Source organism: Mustela putorius, unplaced genomic scaffold (genome assembly GCF_011764305.1).
Source record: "Mustela putorius furo isolate JIRA1106 unplaced genomic scaffold, ASM1176430v1.1 tig00000450_pilon_pilon_pilon, whole genome shotgun sequence".
In the NCBI taxonomy this organism is placed as follows: domain Eukaryota; kingdom Metazoa; phylum Chordata; class Mammalia; order Carnivora; family Mustelidae; genus Mustela; species Mustela putorius.
The window spans coordinates 16,714,850-16,727,258 of NW_025421385.1; the positions used below are offsets into that span (position 1 = coordinate 16,714,850).

Genomic DNA, 12,409 nt, shown 5'->3' on the forward strand with positions numbered 1-12,409 from the left:
CCAGTCATTCCAAGCTGATTATAAATAAATAAATAAATAAATAAATAAATGAAAGAAAAGGGAAAAAATACAAAAGTTTTAAATAGCAAGTCATTTTATTTTCATTTATTTATTTATTTATTTTTAAGGGTTTTGTTTATTTATTTGACAGACAGAGATCACAAGTAGGCAGAGAATCAGGCAGAGAGAGAGAGAGGAAGGGAAGCAGGCTCCCTGCTAAGCAGAGAGCCCGATGCAGGGCTCGATCCCAGGACTGTGGGATCATGACTTGAGCAAAAGGCAGAGGCTTTAACCCACTGAGCCACCCAGGCACCCTTATTTTTATTTAAATTTTAAAAAGATTTTATTTATTTGACAGAGAGAGATCACAAGCAGGCAGATCAGCAGACAGAGAGAGGGGGAAGCAGGCTCACCGCTGAGCAGAGCCCAGTATGGGGCTCAATCCTAGGACGCTGAGATCATGACCTGAGCCAAAGGCGGAGGCTTTAAGTCACTGAGCCACGCAGGCACCCCTTAGTGAGCCATTTTAGTGCAGATAATTATTCTGGCAGATCTTGTTCTTTTGTAATATAAAACTTGAAATTATGGACTTGATAAAATAAAAAAGTGTTAATATCTACGACAGCAAACACAAGTACACAGGACCTACATGTAATGTTCTGCAGTACTACTGAAGGAGTCTTCAGGAATAATAATGCCCTAGATCAGAATTCTTTTTTTTTTTTTTAAAGATTTATTTCTTCATTTGAGAGAGAGAGAGAATATGCATGAAAGGGGGGGAGGGGCAAAGGGAGAGGGAGATAAGCAGACTCGCTGCTGAGCAGGGAGTATGACGCAGGGCTCAAGATCAAGACCGGAGTCAATATCAAGAAACAGATGCTCATCTGACTGAGTCCGCTAGGTGCCCCCCGCCCCAGACTGGAATTCCTAACCCACAGTACACACATGGCTTCAGTGGGTGAAGGAAATCCTGACGCTGTCTGCACACACTGCTCCTCCCTGTATGTGTGTGTCTGAGGGAGCAGAGCAGGTGCAGGTGCTTTAGTTTACGTCCGATTCCTGGAGTTGCGGACATGTGACTCCCGAGAAGTTAAGGACCGCAGATTTAGATTCCCCAGAGGAGAGCAGTCTGGTACAGAGAGAGAGAGACAAAAAAAAAAAAAAAAAAAAAGCACTCAATATGCCCCGTTTGTCATTGTCAAGAGAAATCTTATACCTCGGTCTTAGAAAAAAGGAGATTCTCCGTAATGGTTGATAGAGAATATTCTACACAAATTCCTGGGCTGCCCTGTACTCTTACGTGCGTAAAGTCCAACAAGTTTACATTTATTTAGGGTGGTTAAAGGGACGTTCTTATTAATTTGTAGGTTGAAAATTACCAAATGGACATGTACAACTTAAAACCACATGATACATAATATTCTTAAAGTTGAAACTACACTGCCATCGAAAACAACAGTATTTAAAGAGGTTATTGATTTTATTAAATGATACATTCTTGGTATAGAAATTTCATTTTACTGAGTTTTCTATTGCTGTATAAAAAACCATCTCACACAGAGTGATATACTTAAAATAGCAGTGTATTATCCTATCTCATGGTTTTCAGGGATGACAGAGTTCAGCGTTCAGCTGGGTGGCTCGCATTTGGGGGTGTATCAATCAAATGTCACTACTGGGTCTGGAATCATCTAAGGATTCCTTCAGTGGCTGTCCAGCCCCTGGGCTGGGATAGTGGGGAGACTGAGGGTTGGCGAACTGTGTTTCTACTCAGCTAGCCTGGGCTTTCCCACAGCAGGCCAGTCTCGGGATAAGCTCAACTTGTCCCAAAATACTAAAGTAAAACCTGCAAGGACACTTACGACATAGCCTTAGAAGTCTTAGAGGGTCATTTCTGCTGCAATTTAGTGATTATATGGGGCCTAGCTCATTTTTTTTTTTTAAAGATTTTTTTTATTTATTTGACAGACAGAGATCACAAGTAGGCAGAGAGACAGGCAGAGAGGGAGGAAGGGAAGCAGGCTCCCTGCTGAGCAGAGAGCCCTACTCGGGGCTCGATCCCAGGACCCTGAGATCATGACCAGAGCTGAAGGTAGAGGCTTTAACCCACTGAGCCACCCAGCCACCCCGGGGCCTAGCTCATTTTTAAGGAAAAGAAAACAGGGACTCTTTTTTCAGGTCAGCTACCAAACATACAAATATTTTGATGTGATTCCTGCCAGGATATGCTCTATTCATGTGAAACTTTATGGCAATTTTAAGCAAACCACATATAGTTTCTTACCTGTGTCTTTTTGTTCACCATCATATTAGAGCAATTTCCAATGGCATTATCACTTATTTTAAAACATTTCAATATTAAATCTTCTAAATGGACTTATATGTATAATTATCCTATTTATAATAATAACTGACATTCTTTGAGGGCTTATTTTTGCCAAACACAATTCTAAGACATTTACAATGATGACCGTATTTAATATATACAATAATAACACTGTGAGGTGGGACCTCTATTATTTCCAACCTGCAGTTGAGATACAGAGAGGCTAAGGAACCTGCCCAGAGTTACAAACCAGAATGTAGCAGAGCCAGGATGTGAACGCAGCCAGGTCCCTTTCAGAACCCGTGCAATACTCCTTCTCCCGGGGCACAGCATTTGGGTGCTCTGTAACTTCAAGGATACCATAAATTCCCCCTTCTTTCTTTTTCTTTTTTTTTTTTTTTTTTTGGGCATGTGGTATACTACTACATAGTTATCACAGTGCAAGGTCTTTGAGATTGATGGGAATTCAAGTAAGTGAGAGTCTGAGATTTAGACAAATCAAGTTTGATTTCTGCAGAGGAAAAAAAGTATCTACTGACATGCGCTCCAATTATAGTTACAGTATCTTGAACTGGAAGGGGCCTTAGACATCACCTTCTTCAATCCTGTCCTGTTATAGATGAATTAGTAGGTTCTCATTAGAAGATTTTAAAGATGAGTAGAGACTACTGATTTTGTTCAAAACCACTTAGCAACAAATCTGGGAATGGAATACAGCTCAGGAATCCTAGTCCACTAAACCCTATGTAACCTCTTCATAATTACAGAATGATTAGTATGTTACATGATGTATGTAGCCCCGTTGCCTACGTGTTTACAACTGTGTTTGAGATCTAAATTATCTGGTGATCAGTGTCTACGAAAGTAAAATAACACGTTCAGAAAAAGAGGGACACGTGGGTGGCTCAGTTGATTAAGCATCTGACTCTTGGTTTTGGCTCAGGTCATGATCTCAGGGTTGTGAGATCAAGCCCCACATGGGGCTCTGTGCTGGGCATGGAGCCTGCTTAAGGATCTCTTATTCCCTCTTCCCTCCCCCTGCTAAAAAAAAAAAAAAAGATAATAATTTAAAAACAAGAAGCAGAGGTCCAGTTCCTTAAATTGTGTTCTATTTTTCTCTGTAATTACTGAATAATGGGCTTTTCCTCAGAATTTCTATTGGAGTACTTTGTAGGTACTGAGCTAAAGTTACCTATGTAATTATTCTGGAATAGAGATCTTATACCAACATAGGAAACAAAATAAAACAAGTGTATTACATTAATAAGTAGATATCATTGCACTTCCTGGAATGCACTGTCCTCCCTTTACTAATTAGGCATGTCTGTGGCTGCTCACCAGACCGTGGTCTACACGCAGCCCTCCCCTGGCACGATGCCTCTGAACACCACTGACGACATTCACTGCACTACGCAGTAGCAAACACCTGTAGTAAGTGTATCTCTGTATTTTTCTCCCTCCTGAGGCTGTGTGATCGTTCAGAAAAGGAACTGTCTTTATATTTTTTTGCATTCTTGATGTGTGGCAAACAGTAGAGGATTAATGACTGCAGAAGCGTGTGTGAGGGGAGAGCTACTGGAAAAAACTTAGCAGGTGATCCTAAAGACTAGGGTTGGCAAACCACAGCCCACCTGCTAAGAAAGATTTTTTACATTTTAAAATGGTGATATAAATATCTACATAAAGCCTATAATTTTAACTTTCTGGTCCTTTGGGGAAACACTTGCTGATTCCTGATATAAATGTGGTATTTCATAGTCATAGGACAGGAACAATAAACAACCAATGGTTATAACCAAGTATGAGAAAGTACCAAGAATAATTACTAGGTTCATTAACTGGAGAGACTGTTTTAAGGTGATGCAGTCTCTCAAGCAGAATGAATATTCACAAATCATTGGTGGTAAGACTGCTTTCTGACAGATAACGTAAATACCTCTGGGTAGTTTTTCATCACAGCAGAGCCCCAGGCATGGGGCTCACTGCTCAGTTATTCTCTATTTTGGGTCCTCGAACAGCCTAATCTACTGGGCCAGAAGAGGGTTCTCCTTGCTAAAACAAATCTATGTTTTATGCCTTTGCCATTATCTTTATGATTCTGGTAGACTTTTCAGTCTCTGAATAAAATATTTTCAGGCCCATTTGGTCTGCTTGTTAACAGAGCGACAGCACGGTTCACAGCAAGACACCGCGAGTCCCCGGCTGAAAGCCAACGGCTGGTAATATTTTCCTGGTTAATGTCAGAGGAAGTCGAACGATCCAAGAAATGCACATGATGACATGATGACATCATCAGAAGGACCTCAAAAGTTCGAAGCCTGGGGTGAATGAAGGCACTATTGCCGAGGCACAGCCTTACAAATGAGCTGTGTGAGAAACCAGGATGTTTTCCTTGGTACAGCAAAGTAAAGATGCTTCCAGGTAAAACCTGGGACCGGTTTTAGGGGCCAGCTTCAAAGAGGTACGCTGTAACTTTCGTCTCAGAGAGTTTTTAAATGTATTTGCCAGGCACGTAACCATCGAAGAGGTTTTGTTTTCACCAGAGGAAGCAGGCCCACTGACTTGAAGCCTTTTGGTCGGCTGGAAAAAATGAGAACAAAAACAGGATAGCTTGGGGCAAAGTAGGCTTAGAGAGGTGCCAATGCTGATGGCTTTTTAAAACAGTTCCCAGTGGGGTGCCTGGGTGGCTCAGTGGGTCAAGCAGCTCACTCTGGTTTCTGCTTGGGTCATGATCTCAGGGTCGTGAGACAGAGCCCCTTGTCCGGCTCCACACTGGGCCTGGAGCCTGCTTGAGATTCTCTCTCTCCCTCTCCTTCTGCCCTCCTCCCCTGCTCGCACTTTCTCTCAAAACAAAACAAAACAAAACCAAAAAGTTACTATTGATTTGTCTAGCTTGGAGGCACACAGAGATCAGAAACAATAACAGGGAAAAGGAGCTAGATATTATAGAGTGCATTTAGTACTCAAGTCTTAAAAAGACAAAAAGCCTGACTCCCACTGAGGACTCAAGTGCTTGAACAGAACTTCCACCGTGTTTCTTCTAACCTGGTCCCTCTCCTGAAGCGCACAGCTGAAAAGAATGGTCAGACGGCATGTGCGTACATTCCCACTACACTAAGCTCAGCTCCCAAATGACCATTAATCAGTTTGTGATGGGAAGGCAGCCCCCTGGCTAAAATAATCCGTTATGAGACAGAAAGGAGAGGAAGCCTGGGGACACCTAACACGGGCACAGCCTCTGTTAGGACGGGCAAGCTCTCAGGGAGAAAACAGTGGGAACCTGGGCAGGATGGGCAGGAAGGGTTCACCCTCGAGGTTCACCGAGTTTGAACGGCTTCCAGAAAGCACTCGACTCTAGGCACCTTCTTCTCCTCTAGCCAGATTCCTTTCATTTGTTTCATTCTATCATCCTTCTGGTCTCGCTAACGCTGCCAGTTTGTATCTTGGCTACTTTTCTGAACAAACCTATCATCCTATTAAGAGGACAGTCATATGTATTATTTATTTATTTATTTGTTTGTTTGTTTGGCAGACAGAGATCACAAGTAGGCATAGAGGAGTCAGAGAGAGAGGGGGGAAGCAGGTGCCCCACTGAGCAGAGAACCCAACGTGTGGCCAGATCCCAGGACCCTGGGACCACGACCTGAGCTGAAGGCAGAGGCTTTAACCCACTGAGCCACCCAGGTGCCCCTCATATGTATTTTTTAAGCATTTAATATAGGAGACTTTTAAAACCAAAAATCAAAAACCAGCTCTGCTGGGTTAACATGAAAAATCTTAAAAATCATGTTAAGGATTCAGTCTTTACGTATATCTAATACATATATTATTAAAGGCTTTTCAAAAGAAGGTATTTTTCTGCTTTCTCTCTTTAGGACGCAGTAAGTCCACAATAAATAAAACAAAACTTTTATTTCTATGACTATGGATGCTACTGATGTTAATATGAAATGTAGGTGGAGAATTATTTTTCCCACTGGTCCCAAAAACACACAGTTCACCTACTGAGTGTGCATTTGGGACCAGGCTCTGCGTGGGCATCCGGGATACACCAGGACAGCTGGTTTCCTCCAGCAAGGAGACCTCAGTGTTGAGGGGACACCAGAACTGACGTGCAGTCCGCGGGGTGTGGGGCTGCTGGCGAGGAAAAGGACTGCTTCTCCGGAAGGCAAGGGGAGCTCCAGGAGAAGGCTGAGATTTAGTTTGGCCTTGGTCAGTGCAGGGCATTCAGCCTTGGGGAAGGGGAGGGGGAGCAACTCGGCAGAGAGCAGATGCAAAGGCAACTGAGAATGAACTTCAGGGAGGTCTGGGGCCGAGGGTCCACGTGAACCCAAACAGGAGGCAAAAGTTGCTCCTATTGTGCAAACAACAGGACGGATTTGAACCCCCCCTCCGCCTCCCTCCCCCCAACATGGTGCTTCTGCTTGGAAAGGAAAGTCCGCTGTCCAGCCACTCCCACTCTTAACCTGAAGCTATTCCCTCAAAACCCATTTCTTCTCTGCTTTTCTCAATTCCACTTTGCTTTTGGGAGTCTGCTCAATTCTCACTGTTTTTAGGGTTTTTTTTTTTTTTTTTTTTGTCTCTCTTGAATATGCCCACCACTACGTTCTTGTTCACACGCTCCAACTCCTGTTCATTTATTTATTTATTTATTTCTAAAGATTTTATTTATTTATTTGACAGACAGAGATCACAAGTAGAGAGGCAGGCAGGCAGAGAGAGAGGGGGAAGCAGGGTCTCTGCTGAGCAGGGGCTCGATCCCAGGACCCTGGGATCATGACCTGACCTGAAGGCAGACGCTTAACCTGCTGAGCCACCCAGGTGCCCTTCATTTATTTTTCTGTACAGTTCACTCACTGCATCAGATTTCTACCTTCCCCTTAGCTCCATTAAGCAATTTTCTCTGTGCCATTATAGTGCTCGGAAATACAGTAACTGGATTCTAGAAACACAGAACTCATTCGATAAAGGTAATGCCATTAACACTTCTGTTAAGGAGGTTAGAAACACTCATCTGAAATCTTAGTGAGTATACAGTATTATGTGGCTTAATAAAATAAACCATTTCTTTGGTAGTCAAAGGTAAACTTAATTTGTGCTCAGTCTAAATGAGGCCTACGTATCAAAAATTTTAGTGAATCTCAAGGCTAAGAGGTCTTAGAAGTAATATAAATGCTGGTGTGTATATTTAGTGTAGATCTTCAATCTCTCAAGAATGAGGTACAACAAGTCTGCTCTAAGCAGAAAACAGGTCCAGTTATCTAGGCAGAGATGCTACAGGTTTCCAGAAAACCTGAATAAAAGAACACTGTAAGAATCAAACCATTTACTGATGAAAAATTATATTCTGGCTTTCTTTTGACCTAGAAAAAAAATCTCTTAAGAAAGCATATGACATAAGTGACCAGACTATTTCTTTTTGAAAGGAAAGGTGCTGTCAACATAAAACCAGAGAACCCGAAAGCCTGGAATTACTCAATAATAACCAAGAAGGAAACATTCAAAATTCAATTTAAATGAGGCGAATATTTTACTCACAGTGTTTGGCAAATGTAAGCAATAAAAACTAAATAAACTATGAGCACTCAATGAAGAAAAATGTGAATCGAAGGAAATCTCACCAGAACTCTTAGATGACCAGGAGCAGCTCAGTTTCTCTGCAAACTAAGACAAACATTCTTCTTCCTTCCCGATAAGAACTCCTTTTGAAACTACAAAAGGAGTTTAATTTAATGTCTCATGTCAGCAAATAAAATCATTTTAGAACAGAGTAGGAGGGAAGGGAGAAAAGAATTCGTGATTTGTAGATAACGTCATTAAATAAGAGCTGTTGCTATTGATTTAAGGAGAATGGTAATTCCATCCCTGCTGAAAAATCTTTGAAGGACAGGGTGCCTGGGTGGCTCAGTCTGTTGGGTGCCTGCCTTCGGCTCAGGTCATCACAGTTCCGGGTCCTGGGATTGAGTCCCGCAACAGGCTCTCTGCTTAGCGTGGAACCTGCTTCTCTCTCTTCTTTTTGCTTGTGGTCTATCTCTCATTATCTCTCTCTCTTTCTCTCAAATAAATTTTTAAAAATCTACAAAAAAAAAAAATCTTCGAAGGACAGAACAGTTTTGTACAGATCAGATATACACACACACACACAAACACAAACACGTTTTACAGGATGTGGTCCTGTGTGGCCCGGATCCAAATTGGACAGTCCTGATTGGAGTCTCAGTTGTATACTTGGTTGGTTGTTGGCTATGAAATGGTAATAAAAGAAGCCATCCGGAACTAGAGGGTATCATGCTTAGCAAAATAAGTCAATCGGAGAAAGACAACTATCATATGATCTCCCTGATATGAGGAAGTGGTGATGCAACATGGGGGGTTAAAGGGGGTAGGAAAAGAATAAATGAAACAAGATGGGATTGGGAGGGAGACAAACCATAAGTGACTCTTAATCTCACAAAACAAACTGAGGGTTGCTGGGGGGAGGGGGGTTGGGAGAAGTGGGGTGGGGTTATGGACATTGGGGAGGGTATGTGCTATGGTGAGTGCTGTGAAGTGTGTAAACCTGGTGATTCACATACCTGTACCCCGGGGGATAAAAATATATTATATAGTTTATAAAAAATAAAAAATTAAAAAAAAGAGAAACCATCCCATAATATTATTATGTGGATTAAACAGGACAATGAACGTGCACTCAGTACGGTGCTCAGCACACACCCTCTCTGTTAACCACCCTAGCTTAAGCCTAGTCAGTCAACTGCGGAATGCTATGAGCCACAATGCCTCACGGAACTGCCCTGCAAGTGTCCAAAATGCAAGGTTTCCCTTATCAAAATGGCGCCCACCTTCAAAACACCTTTTAAAAAAAACCCTAAAAGTTCTACTGAGGAGGAGGCAAGGCTGTCCCTCTTCTCACTTCCAAGGCAAAACACAAAGTGCATGGGCTACTGTTCCACTGTTTATACTTCCTCACAGAGCACGGGGCAGAATCTTGGGGGCCACAAAACCCCACCCCCTCACTGCACAGATGGGACAACAAGGCCTAGAGAGGTTGACTTGCCTATCACCAACCAGACAAGGCACTAACAGCATGACAGAATGAAAATCTTGGTTTCCTGATCATTTCATTCCACATCCCTTACTAATTCTATTAACCTTCTTTATTCCTTTACTAAGGTATTATAAAACCTCTTTGTAAAGATGTGAATGCAGTTAGTGCAAATAAATATTTCTCTTTTCAAACACTTTTTTATAAAGTATTCTTCAAATATAAAATCAGAATGAAGATGAAAACACAAATAGCTGGTTTATTCCTAATAAGAGGAATCACTGTAGCTTTTTTTTCCCAATTTATTCCATGTAGTCAAGGAATTCCCTTTAGAAAACTAAATCCAGCAAGCCTGGACACTCTGCATGACTGTGTGTAGGCTGTGGGGCTCTGGAGGGAAGAGCTCTTTACCTAGTATATTTCAACCTCCAGAGAACAAGGAAATGATCTTTCTGTACTAAAATGTCATTTAAAAATTATCTTATAATTACTTAATATAAGAAAATATTATCCTTTCCCAAATTTGAGACACTGTAGAGAAGTCTGAAGTTTTCTCCGACTACTGTTCCCAAATTCGGTCCCTTCCCTTTGTTTGTCCTTAAGGAGTAACATTGTTGTCATTTTGGTATATGTTTTTCCATGTAAGTTTTTATAGATGTGCAAACACACATATATTTTTAAAAAATATTTTATTAATTTATTTGACTGAGAGAGAGAGAGAGAGATCATAAATAGGCAGAGAGGCAGGCAGAGAAGGAGGGGGAAGCAGGCTCCCTGCGGAGCAGAGAGCCCAATGTGGGGCTCAATCCCATGACCTGAGTCGAAGGCAGAGGCTTAACCCACTGAGCCACCCAGGTGCCCTGGAAGTAGGAATATTTGATGTTCACTGTGTGTGTGTGTGTGTGTAGGGTGTGTCTGTGGCCTAAAACTGTTAATCCAGCTGTTTCCAACTAGCTTTTTCCAGAAGCAAAATTATGATTATCATTACAGATGGTAAGTGCCTACCCCCATGCCTGACTCCACAAAAAAATCCAGACCATCACAAGTACTGGTGAGGATATGGAAAATATGAAGTATCGGGAACTCTCCTCTATTATACAAGGACTCTGAAAAAGTGTTTGGCAGTATCTACCCAAACTAAACATACATATACTTATTACCCAGTAATGCAACGGTTCTACTTTTAGGTATAGATCTGAGAAGAAAGGAAAACAGGTACATAAGCATTATTTGTAATAGTCCCCAATTTACCAATTACACCACAATTCATGTAATCATCCTAGATAATGTCTATCAATAATTCCATAAATTGTCTAGGATGATTACATGAATTGTGGTATAATCACAAAAGTATCTTGTCCAATAATGAAAATCATTATTGTTACATTCAACAATATGGATGAATCATAGAAACACAATGTTGAAGAAGCCAGACATAAGAGCACACAGGGCTGAATCCTACCTAAATAAAGTTAAAAACCAGACAAAATTAGTCTTTGCTGTTAGATGTTCCTACAGGCAAGGGATATTGGCTGGAAGGGAGCATGAGGAAGGTTTATGGGACTGAAAATATCCTATTAGCTGAATATATGTTCATGTTTAACAGTATTCGACAACAGTAATTATAAAGAACTGACACAATGTTTTCATGACCATAACGATGAATTCAAGAAACTAAGTAGAAACAAGTGTGATGTTAGAAATGAAAGAGTCACATCAAAAGAGAATCTATGTAATGCAACATCAAAAGACTGGTATTAAAAAGCAAGCATTTTGTAACTTTAGTTTGTTCAAATTTACAGTCAGTAACATTTTAGATCTATTTCATTTTTTTCGTCTCCCAGCATAAAATGCGTTTTTCTGGTATCATAATCTGTGGAAGATAGCTGTCTCTTAAACGTAAGTAAAAAGCATTTAAGAAGTCAAAAGCCATGTTAGAAGACAAAAAAGTTTCTGATGAGGTAGCACCCCTACTTCTTTTCTGAATCTTTTTATTACTCCTAGAAATATCTGTTACTTTTTGTCTTTTCTCACTCTTTGACATTTTCTAGCCAAGGATCTGCTGGATAGTTAAGCAATGTCACTCTCTAATTTCTTCCATAGAGCTTCTAAATTTAGTTGTTCAATTTAACAACAAGAGCAATGGAAACAGCTGCTGTCTTCATATTATAATGTTTCTCTGCAATGCATTATGAATTTATAACCACAGTCCCCCTTCTCCCTGACTAGAATCCCAGGACTCCACTGAATTTAATGGAACATCATGTTGACTGGATTTTGTCAGGCTCTGTAAATATCACTCAATCCTGATTTAAAGTGTCCTTGAACTTTGCATCAAATAACAGATTTGTATCTGTGAAAGAAAATAGCCCTCTGTTTTTAGAATTAAAGAAATAAACCTCTTGCCAATAATAATTTCCTGAAGGTTCAATCTCTTAAAGGTGTAATCAAAGACATATGGATCACTGTCTTCTCATTTCTACCAAGAGGAGTATGATTAACTATATCAGTGATTTTTTTTTTTTTTTTAAACAGTAGGCTCTCTATCCACTGTGGAGCCCAGTGAGGGGCATGAACTCACGAAGCTGAGATCAAGACCTGAGCTTAGATCGACAGTCAGATGCTTAACCGACTGGGCTATCCAGGTGCCCCTAAACTCAGTGAATTTTATAGTGTTGCTTTAAGATCTCATAGCTTTAAATTTAAGTGGGTCATAATTTAGAAGAAATTTTGTGCCTATTTGTATATTCCAAATAGCCTAAGCATAAGAAAAAAAGGTTCTGAAAGACAATTATTCTCTAAAATCGCAAAGAATGGCCAAGTGTGCCCAAGCAGTGGCGAGAGGTAACTTACAAGAGCCACCCGTGTCATGGAGGATCCCTCCACTGTCTAGACCCAGGCTGTCTAACATGGTGGTTGTTAGCCACATGTAGCTATTTAAAGGAAAATTAACTAAAATTAAATATAGTTTTATAGTCAGTTCCCACGGCACCTCAGCCACACTGCAAGTGCTCAATGGCCACACGTGGCTAGTGGCC

The 12,409-nt window shown here is 41.0% G+C and overlaps 1 protein-coding gene across 2 annotated transcripts in view; it reads right to left on the reverse strand.

Annotated features, from left to right (window-relative positions):
* Positions 1–12,409, reverse strand: part of NT5DC1 (5'-nucleotidase domain containing 1) — a 140,307-nt gene that overhangs the window by 39,753 nt on the left and 88,145 nt on the right. The window lies entirely within an intron of this gene.